This window comes from Aquarana catesbeiana, linkage group LG05 (assembly GCF_042186555.1).
Source record: "Aquarana catesbeiana isolate 2022-GZ linkage group LG05, ASM4218655v1, whole genome shotgun sequence".
In the NCBI taxonomy this organism is placed as follows: Eukaryota; Metazoa; Chordata; class Amphibia; order Anura; family Ranidae; genus Aquarana; species Aquarana catesbeiana.
Window position 1 is genome coordinate 396,502,984 of NC_133328.1, and position 9,912 is coordinate 396,512,895.

A 9,912-nucleotide genomic window follows, 5' to 3' on the forward strand; every position below is an offset into this window, starting at 1 on the left:
TTTGGGATTCTAAATTGATATTGTATGTACATTGATTCCTTGCTAACAACCCTGGCAATAAGAATAGCATTAAAGTGAACTTTAACTTTACCCTCCTTGTTCACTGACTGTGGTATATAAAGTGAAGCAGTGGTGACTTCAATCATCAACCACAAGAAAATCTTTTTTTTTTTTTTAAGGACCATTGCACATGATTGAGTATTCAAAAACAATTACTAATTCTACTGACCAAGCACTTTCTTTAGACAATATTTACTTTGCAAATTAAAGAGTATTTACTTCTTTAGTAAATTAGCATCTACAGTGCCTTGAAAAAGTATTCATACCCCTTGAAATGTTCCCCATTTTGTCATGTTACAACCAAAAACGTTAATGTATTTTATTGGGATTTTATATGATAGGCCAACACCATGTGGCACATAATTGTGAAGTGGAAGGAAAATGATAAATATAAATATCTGAAAAGTGTGGCGTGCATTTGTATTCCACCCCTTTTACTCTGATACTCCTAACTAAAATCCAGTGGCACCAATTCCCTTCAGAAGTCACCTAATTAGTAAATAGAGTCCACCTGTGTGTAATTTAATCTCAGTATAAATACAGCTGTTCTGGGAAGCCCTCAGAGGTTTGTTAGAGAACCTTAGTGAACAAACAGCATCATAAAGGCAAATGAACACACCAGACAGGTTAGGGATAAAGTTGTGGTGAAGTTTAAAGCAGGGTTAGGTTATTAAAAAATATCCCAAACTTTAAACATCTCATAGAGCACTGTTCAATCCATCATCCAAAAATGGAAAGAGTATGGCACAACTGCAAACCTACCAAGACATGGCCGTCCACCTAAATTGACAGGCTTGGCAAGGAGAGCATTAATTAGAGACGCAGCAAAGAGGCCCATGGTAACTCTGGAGGAGCTGCGGAGATCTCCGCAGCTCAGGTGGGAGAATCTGTCCACAGGACAACTGTTACTCCTGCACTCCACAAATCTGGCCTTTATGGAAGAGTGGCAAGAAGAAAGCCATTGTTAAAAGAAAGCCATAAGAAGTCCCATTTGCAGTTTGCGAGAAGCCATGGGGGACACAGCAAACATGTGGAAGAAGGTTCTCTGGTCAGATCTGACCAAAATTGAACTTTTTGGCCTAAAAGCAAAACGCTATGTGTGGCGGAAAGCAAATATTGAACTTCACCCTGAACACACCGTCCCCACCGTGAAACATGGTGGTGGCAGCATCATGTTGTGGGGATTCTTTTCTTCAGCAGGAACAGGGAAGCTGGTCAGAATTGATGGGAAGATGGATGGTGCCAAATACAGGGCAATCTTATAAGAAAACCTGTTGGAGTCTGCAAAAGACTTCAGACTGGGGTGGAAGGTTCACCTTCCAGCAGGACAACAGCCCTAAACATACAGTCAGAGCTACAATGGAATGTTTTAGATCAAAGCATATTCATGTGTTAGAATGGCCCAGTCAAAGTCCAGACCTAAACCCAATTGAGAATCTGTGGCAAGACTTAAAAATTGCTGTTCACAGAGGCTCTCCGTCCAGTCTGACAGAGCTTGAGCTATTTTGCAAAGAAGAATGGGCAAAAATGTCACTCTCTGGATGTGCAAAGCTGGTAGAGACATCCCCAAAAAGACTTGCAGCTGTAATTGCAGCGAAAGGTGGTTCTACAAAGTATTGACTTAGGGGGGCTGAATACAAATGCACGCCACACTTTTCACATATTTATTTGTAAAAAAATTTGAAAACCATTTATCATTTTCCTTCCACTTCACAATTATGTGCCACTTTGTGTTGGTCTATCACATAAAATCCCAATAAAATACATTTAAGTTTTTGGTTGTATCATGACAAAATGTGGAAAATTTCAAGGGGTATGAATACTTTTTCAAGGCACTGTATATGTTGTCTGGAGTTGCTGTTTATTGGTGGAGTATCTGTGTCACTATCTTCCATTTTTTTGTTTCATGGTTTGTATCATGGTACAAAATTTATCAAAATACACAAATCAATGTTATTTGTCAGATATGCAAATGTAATCATGATACCGCTGCACTTGTGTGCAAATCACACCAGGAGACGGTTTCATGTTGTGCTAATGACTGCAGTGCTAGTGTTAGCGCACAGAATTATCTACTTTCACCAAAGTGCCTAGTAAAGTAGTTAAGGAACATTTATAGCTGTCTAACTGTACTGAAAAAAATGCTAATATTTAATATAGGCATTCAATTATTGAAATTACTACAGCAAAACATTTAAGGGAATCTTGTAGAAACATCTAGCTGAATTTAGAAATAAAAAGATAAGACTTAAAAGTTGTGCTAGGAATACCAATTGGAACAGAGGTGATACTTTTCAGTATACTCAGCTAAAATCTATTCAGAATACACAAATTGGGCTCAGTGGCTCTTTATTTGAAATAAGAGTGAATTGGAGACTGGGAATGGGAGAATGGAATATCAATGAAAGATATTACTAAGATGAGCACATGTTCTAGTTGCATTTTGTAGTTCGCTACCATCTTTAGCAGATGTGTGGGAATGCCATTAATTCTTAATGGAACCCCCTTGCATCTGAAAACGCAGGGCATTTTTGGGTGCATAAACCCACAAGGTGCAAAAGCACCATGCGGTTTCCCTGCAGGTTTGGTTTTGAAAAGGTGTAGGGACCTTTTTACTGCATTTTCCACAGGTACAGCAGCCCTTTTAAATGAATGGGCTGCTGTGCCCGCTCAAATATGACATGCAGGGAAGGCTTAGCTGTAAACCTAGCCTTAGGGGCCGTTCACATGGCCCCGAACACCTGCTGCACACTAACCAGCGGTGATTTAGTGGGTGGCAGCTGTCCGTCCCGGCTGCAGTGAGTCAGCGGTAGGGGGCCCTATACAGCACATTTCAACGCATCACACAGTTCCATTTTTTTTCCTCTCAACTTTATTTGAAGTGCACAAAAGCAACACTTCATTCATGTGACTGTACAGCAGTGCAGTGTGTTGCGCTGCTGTACAGTGACATGCAATCCTGTTTTCTAAGTTTCCACTTCAGACCACAATGCTGGTGTTATGTGCAGTGCAGTGCATTGCGTTAAGCAATTCTAATGCAACACACGTAAGTGCATGTAAATGCACACAAACAAAATGCAACACAAGTCTATTGAGGAAAAAAAAAACTTGTTATTTTTTTGTCCCTTACAAGGACCCATACAGCAGCCATCTTAGATGGGAAGTAGAGAGTGTGAAATGGAAAGCTGGCTAGTGAGGTTGCTCAATGGCAGGGTTTATAGAAATAGATCGGTGTCATAAATCTTGGTATAAGGTAATAAAACTGCCCGTGAGTGACTCTCGCAAAAAATGCACTCAATAGCACCATTTGGATTGCCCCAATCTCCTCATCTGTCTCCTCCTCAATACAGATAGTGAAAACATAATGATTAAGGCTGTTATACTAAACATCACATTTGCCAATGCCTTTCCAAAACAAAAACGTGTTTGTCTCTATCTCTCTATTTTTCTCGCCCACTCCCTCTCTCAACTTACAAACATGAAAAGAATGTGATGAAAAAATAACCTGCAAAATGCATAGCAATTTAACATGCATAAAAATGTGTGCAACACATGTCAACATTGCTCATAAAAACGCACGTCAATGCATGTCAATGAAAGGCAAAGCACATAAATTTTATGAGCATTTTTATGCATTTTAATGCATGTTTATGTGTGAACGGGCCCTTAAATATTGACTGGCACAAGAAATAGAAGAAACCATTCACTGTGCTCTTTAGAACTCCAAAGCTGCATTTCTAAAGAAGTAGCATGTATGCTATTGGAAGTGATAGTGGGGAATAGACATGTTCCAGAATTACTAGCCTTCTTTGGCTATTTAATGTAGCATATGCTAAGAGGTAGTCTGGCGCCATGCCATATATAAGGCAAACGAACCAGATCGGGAGAGCCAGGAGCTGTCTTGTGTGCGAGTCTGGACTGGTTGTCACTTGTGACTAAATTATTATGGTCCGTAATAGGATGTGCGGGAGAGAGAGCATGTAAAGTATGGCCACAGAAGAGATCAGACCATCTGAGGAATGGTCACAGAGGGGTTAAAGTCACTGCACGCTGTGAATTCTGAAGTTGTGCTCCAGTAGATTACCAAAGGTGCCAGAGGTGCCAAACTGGGATACAGCATATTGGGAGGGAAATAGAAGAAAAACTAAAATATTGGACTGAAAAGACCAAAGGAAAAAGTGAAAGTAAAGTGTGTACAAATGTAGTAGGGACAATGGGGTAGATTTACTAAAGCCGGAGCACTCAGAATCTGGTGCAGCTGTGCATGGTAGCCAATCAGCTTCTAACCTCAGCTGGTTCAGTTAGGGTTTGGCAATAAAACCTGGAAGCTGATTGGTTTCTATGCAGAAGTAAGCCTGATTTTGCACGCTCCAGCTTTAGTAAATAAACCCCAATGCGTTCTGTCTCTTAATTAGAAATGCCTTGATTCCACATGGCAGTCAAGCAATGAATAGTGCTGGTCATGGCATTGTACCTGAAAGCATGTACAGTATGAATGATTGAAATACTAAGCACACAGTGCCAATGAAAAGAAGCCCTAGTTTTAAAATAGTTGGTTTGAAAAGAGTCTTTGTAAATGCAGGATGGACATAAGTGTGTACCGAATCAATTGGATGACATTTAGCCAGTTATATGCTTTGCCATTCTTATTCTGCACATTGCCCTCTTCGTTCAATATAAGAAATGGGAGTATGATAGCAGATCTACAGATCGATATTTCTATTACTTTTTATTTTCCTGTTCTAATTGTATATTCTCTGAAAGAAATAGCCATCTTTATTTATTCTGCCTGCTGTTCTAATTTTCCAAACAAGTTTCCTGAAATAGCAGCTTTCCATAAATGAAAGACAAATGATAAAAAACAGATTGCTCCAATTTTTGGATAATGATGGTAGTTCTTCACTAATGACTCTAGTAATGCTGGACAAAACTTACACTTTTAAAGAAACTGATCCAATTAACTGTTAAGATATCACTTTGACATAGGGCATATAATTATCAATTAATAGTACTGAGACACGCTACACTGAGAAGAGAGGCCATCTCATGGGGATGTGATTACACGAGTCAAGGGAAAAGCTAGATTTGCTTAGAGACTTTACTAACTAGGTATTGCATGAAACAATAATAACTCTATACTGTCATGATAAACTATCCAGGACTAGAATATATACAATCATCAATGATTTTTGTTTTAAATAAATTCAAAATGAATAATTGCTTTCAGTCTCATTAGACTATTTATCGAGTTTAATGAGGGACATGGTATTTCCATTAGGTAGGCTAACAATGAAATGATACTCTGAATCTCAAACTAAACTAAAATGTATGTAAGGCAGTGCTTTAACCACTTGCTGTCCAGAGCAATTTTTTTTTATTTTTTACACACATGTCAAAATCACCATTTTTGGCTAGAAAGTTAGTTAGAACTTCCACACATTATACATTTTTTGAAACCAGAGTCCATGGAGAATAAAATGCTGGTAGTTGCAATTTTTTTTATGTCACACAATATTTGAGCAGCCATTTTCAAAAAGGAAAAATTTCAGAAAAAATACACCAAAATAATACACTAAAATTAAAATAAATTTTAGCGCACAGAAACACTATAAAATATCATTTTTTTTTTTGGTAAAAATAAAAAAAAGATGTTGTGTCTAGTGCGCAAATAAATACCAAACTTGTGAGGACAAACCAAAGTACTTAAACATTTTCATAGGCGACATTTTGAAAGCCTTTTTCGTTTACAGTTAATTGTAAAGTATGGCCCTAGAATTGTTGCTCTCACACAGTGACGATAACCTCACATGTGTGGTGCAATCGCTGTTTATATACATGCGGGGACCTACACGCGTTTGCATTTGCATGTAGTGCGGGGCAGGGGGATGTTCAGGGGTAGTTTAAAAAAAAAAATCAACTATTTTTACTTAAATACATTTTTTTACACTTTTTATTTATATACTTTTTTCATTTAAAGCATTAGTTACCCCAACACTTCATATTCCTGATCTGTGCCTGCTGTACCATGTACTTGTATGCAAAAGTATGACCGGAGTGTTCTGATGGGGGGTCGTCCCCCTGTCAGAACTCAATAGCACAGCTGGGGAGATCCAATATTAGTACAGCGGCTCCGACCTGAAAAAAACTAGTGGTGTGTACGAGGCTTAAGTTAACCACCCAGATTCCGGTGTGCAGAGAACAGAAAGTTTAGCAGTGTTCTAGTGACTCTAGTAGAGCCCAAGACTGCTGACCTATATCATCCACTTGACATAACTTCAGTCCTCATCTGGATCCCGAGAGGAATCCACCACCGGACATCCAATAGAAAGTGTTGACATCATGTAGGCACCGATGTGGATATCCAAAGAAGGATCCAAGAAGGAAGTAAACAGAAGAAGAAAAAAGACTTGCATCTGTGGCATCACTTGAGTGTGGCTTATAGTAAGTAAGAAAGGGCACTTAGGTATGCATTTTTTCTTTCATCCAGTGATCAGATAGAGGGGGGAGGGAAGGTATGTATCCCAGAGGGGCTTTTAGTAGGCTACAGGCATAAAAGAAGGTTAATCTGATTTGGCCCTTGATAAAAAGATTAGAGAAGGTTTGTGCATCTCTAGGACCTTCCCAATCTTTCCTGGTTGGGCGTGCTAATGGCAGAAAGATTTTCCCAGTTGATTTCTAGGGTTATCAATCAAGATTGCTTGAGGGCCTTTCAATACCTCCTGCATAGGTAAATAAATCTGCAAGTTCGGCCAATGCAAACTAGCATGCTTGTACAAAGATAATTCCCAAGAATGCTCATTTGGCAGCTGAATTGTGCATGAATGGCCAGTCACTGTCTAATGTTTGTGGGAAAACCTAGTCTATAATTTACTGGAAAGTTAGCCATAGATCACTATCACGTCTTTATTCAGTTTCCAGCTGCCAAGAAGTGAGTACCAAGAGCTCCAGAACCCTGCTTGTATACAGGATTGTTTCATTACTTAGTCTCTTATAACGTATATGAAACCTCATTATCTGATTGCCCTCTTCACCATCTTTTCATGATTCTTTTAGGAAACAGTGCTCTATTGGAAGCCACAAATCACTGCTCAACTCTAAACAAAGATGGACTTTATATATGAATACATGACATTACCCTCTTTGTCATGCTTTGCCTGGCTTTGTCCTGTGCTTTCATATTCATAAAAAAGGCAAGATTAATTCAGCACTGCATTCCAAAATGAACTGGCATGCTTTTCTGTTGAAGCAATATTTTTATACTGACATTTTCTTATTTTCTTAGAAATATTTCTGGTGGTATTGCTAGCCTCCCATTGTCTAATGTCAAGGTATCTTAAATTATACATACACAGCACTTGACAAGCTATTGTAAATATGTCACAAGTGTGGCAAAATGCTGGCACATTCAGCACACTCTGGCATGTAACAGAGTGAATGCATCTTTTGTTAGCTACTTGTCTTTAAACACAATGCAAAAATGGATTGCAAAAAATGTTCCACTATTTCACTGTCAAACATGGGAAAGGTTAAACAGTGTACTAATCACAATTTAATAAAAAAAGTTTTATTGTGTTAAATACCTGTACCAAAATAATTACCAATGTATAGTATCTTCTTAATGAATAGGAGAGTAACTCCACTTTTGTGGGGAAAAAAAATAGCAAATTAAAAAAATAAAAATAAATAATATAGCATATTAAATTGAGACACAAGTCATATTGTAATTAAATATCATTAACAATTACCTTTCCTTTTCAATTTGCAGCTCTATAATGCTTTGTAAAATGCAATGCAATATAGCTACCTGGAGGTAGTGCTGTACACAGAATGTGTACAGAATGCCCCACAGATATGTAATTTCCTGCTTGTGTGATTGTATCACTGATTTTCCCAGAATTCCGCACTAAGATACAAGTCAGATTTCAGGCATCCCCTGCAACAAAAATGTAATTTTTGGTGAGATACTCCCAACAGGATCTTGCACCTAAAGGGATGCAGACCCTGCAATTTTCCTCATTAGAGCCCTGCAGGTGCAGCAGCTGGTTGATATTTATGAAACCACTTCCATTAGACTCACATGGGCACTGACAAACACACAGGGATTTCTTCAGAATAACAAAAGATTGGAATCTGCAACAAAATTTGTTAAAATCCTTGCAATGTACATAAATAACCTAGAGGGGGATTTTTTTTTTTTTTACCAACAGTGGAGTTACTCTTTAAATTTATTAAAAATGCAGTAAGCTTTGGCAACCAATAAGAAACCATCTATTAGTTTATTTGATTACTGTTATGCCACATTTAGAGAAAAACAGCTGGAAAAATGTGGTAAAAGCTGCACTATTGCATGCGGGTTTATGTGCGTTGGTAAATTATCCCATAGGTTAACATGGAGGGGCATTTAGAGAATACGTTAAACACCTGTAAAACAGGCATTTTTGAGCTGCAGTGCACATGAGGTGCTAATGACACTTTTTTTGGAAGATTTCTACCATTAAAATTTGCACAACCTCTTCATTCTGCAGTATTAAATTGAATATCAATCTGCGCAATCTCGTGAAATAAAGTAGTGTAAATTTTTTTTATAATTAATAATAGCTGCTATCAATAACAAGTGTTCTCACTTCATTTAAAGGTGCAAATAATCAATAATCAGTGCTGCGCTATAAATCAAAAACAATAATGGTACATGGGTAACTAAAAAATGGTAACCAATAAACATATGTTGCTGACAGTTCATATATAAAGTTCATATACTGTATTAAATCTGTGACTGATTGAAGTGAATTCAAAAAATCAATATATCAACGGTGCAAAAATCCAAAGTGCTTGTGCTCTCCTCCACCAGCCTCACAGGCTGCTCACCTCACATCTGAGTCAAATCATCAGTGTTCCCCTCTGGGGGTAATAGAGAAGGCTGGCATGGTGCTGGTAATCACTTTCCTCCTCCAAATCGCCTATTCCCATGGGATAAAAACCCCGATTATCTCAACAAATATGATGGATATGCAAAAGAAGGAAGGCAAAATCTAGTGCTCTCTGTTTAAAATGTTTAATTATATATAAAAAAAGGATAAGGTAAACAACTCAAAAAGACGGCACTGTAAGCTATGCAAACTGAAAACGCATTTCAGACACAATAGGTCTCAAGATGGCCATGATGTAACGTCAATACGCAGGCTCCGTCCCCTAGACGCGTATTGTCAAAGCATTGACTTCTTCAGTAGGGGTCATATTTGGTGAGATAATCTGGGTTTTAATAAGTGATTAAAGTATATATGAACTCTAACCTTGTAAAACAACCCATTCAAAATAGAAATGCAAGGCAAAACACTTACGTATAAATATAAATAAATAAATATATATATATATATATATATATATATATATATATATATATATATATATATATATATATATATATATATATATACACACAGTTGTGCTCAAAAGTTTGCATATCCTGGCAGAAATTGTGAAAATCTGTCATATATATTGAAAATATTAATCATGCCAAAAAACTGTCTTTTATTCAAGGATAGTGATCATATGAAGCCATTTATTATCATAGTTTTTTGGCTCCTTTTAAAATCATAATGATAACAGAAATCACCCACATGGCCCTGATCAAAAGTTTACATACCCTGGAATGTTTGGCATTGGTACAGACACAAACAGGTTAAAATGGCTATTAAAGGTTAATTTCCCACGTGTGTGGCTTTTTTAAAAAGCAATTAGTGTCTGTGTATAAATAGTCAATGAGTTTGTTAGCTCTCACATGGATGCACTAAGCAGGCTAGATACTAAGCCATGGGGAGCAGAAAAGAAAAGTCAAAAGACCTGCGTAACAAG